The 1,694-nt window shown below is 38.4% G+C and overlaps 1 long non-coding RNA gene across 1 annotated transcript; it reads left to right on the top strand.

The window, feature by feature from the left end:
• Window positions 1–537: 537 nt before the first annotated feature.
• LOC124279258 lies at window positions 538–1,222 on the top strand. Its single transcript, XR_006899331.1, has 2 exons — window positions 538–658; window positions 1,149–1,222. It is a non-coding gene; the product is annotated as an uncharacterized LOC124279258 (long non-coding RNA).
• The last annotated feature ends 472 nt before the right edge of the window (window positions 1,223–1,694 follow it).

Below are 1,694 nucleotides of genomic sequence, written 5' to 3'. Positions count from 1 at the left end.
GAAAACACACCTCGAAAGATATGGCCTTTGGCTAGGGTCACAAAGACATTTCCTGGAAAGGACGGGTTGGTGAGATCCCTGGAAGTGAAGTTGAGGGGTTCACTGTTGTTGAGACCCATTCACAAACTTTGTCTGTTGGAACATGTTGAATGAACTATTGCAGAGATTCTGTGATTGAACTATGACAGTGAGACTAATTTTGTTTCTTGAAATGAGGACTTTGGGTCCCGTTTTGTTTTGATTTTCTGTTGCCCATGCTTGTTGGCAGGGTCATTGATGCATATGATTGTGTTGCTTGGGTGATTGCTCGTGATGTCAACCACTGGATTGTCTGTACCTGACTTGATTTCGCCGATAGCTGTCACATAGCTGGAATATTGCTGAACATGGCGCGAAACAGGAAATTTGAATGAAGCTTATGATTTGAAGTGTTTTCATGATTTAAAGAGATAAATGTTTGCTTTTGGATTTTGCTGCACATTTAGGGGCCGGGAATGTAACTGAAAGATTTAATTTTTCCGGATTGCGATCCACATTTTTTATGACCAAGGGGGCAAGGGAGGTAACTCCAAAAGTGGGAACTGCGGTTTGCCATGTGCTTCGCGGTGGTGAAGTTGACAACAAGATGTGTAGACAGTTTGATGGGTTTACAAATTTTGTAAGTATAATTTTGTAGTTACAAATCATGTAGTACCTGCAACATATATGTATTACAGGTACATAATACACTTAAACATGTTAAATTAAGCCATAAATGTGCAGTTATTTCCACGTTTAGGAACACGTGGGTTGGCCTAAAATAGTGTCACGTTTTGTGTTATTTTGACTTGACTTATAAGTGAACAGTATCCTCATGTTTTGGGTTTTGGAAGTGTAGGAATTTCTGTTGTTCTTGCAGAAACAATTTCACACCTTGTCATGACTTTATCAATCACAATTTTCCATGTTTAACGTGTTGCATTACACAAGTATTTGTAATGTTTGTTTCTGGCAACTAAAGCCAAAGTAAAGTGTATTTCATTCACAAAAAACATAATCCGAGGATACTTTTTTTACCGAGTAACATTTATTCTGTAACTTGGAGGAATATTTTTCAGTGGTATTTAGTACTGTGAAGTTAGTAGAAAACATTTCCATCATGTTTTTAGCTTGAACCGACAACCGACAATATGGAGGAATGCAAGAAGCAATGAACACTGCGGTGTATATAATCATGATAAAAGGAAGTAAAACGTCGTCGAGTACAAGAATGAACAAACCTTGTTGTTATGTCTACAACACTCTGTATCCTCTTATAAACCATCTCTGTTTCCTATCAATATTCAAATACTCGTTCTATTATCATCATACCGAGGAAAACTAAGTCTCATGTTTATGTACACACACAATCTCCTCCCTATGCTAACTTTCCCAGAATGCAGTGCATGTAATTAAAGGTAAAATTAACATCAGTGTGTCAGCCTTGAACTTTTATGTTAAGTCATTACTGACACAGATGTAACGGTTCGCAACTGAGACAGTGGATATTTCAAGTCATGTAGGAATGCACAAGGACCGCTCACTTAAAATGAGGATGTAGGGGACCATTGATGTGACTTGAGAGCGTGGTCAATTAATGGTCCGTTCACCTCAGACGTGACAACCTCATATATCGTTTCTGTTTTGCCACCACAAATCACCACGAACTGGAAGAC

Source organism: Haliotis rubra, unplaced genomic scaffold (assembly GCF_003918875.1).
Source record: "Haliotis rubra isolate DU_JTF1 unplaced genomic scaffold, ASM391887v1 Scf249, whole genome shotgun sequence".
In the NCBI taxonomy this organism is placed as follows: Eukaryota; Metazoa; Mollusca; class Gastropoda; order Lepetellida; family Haliotidae; genus Haliotis; species Haliotis rubra.
The sequence above is the reverse complement of the archived record's forward strand: the minus strand, read 5'-3'. Positions and strand labels throughout refer to the sequence as shown.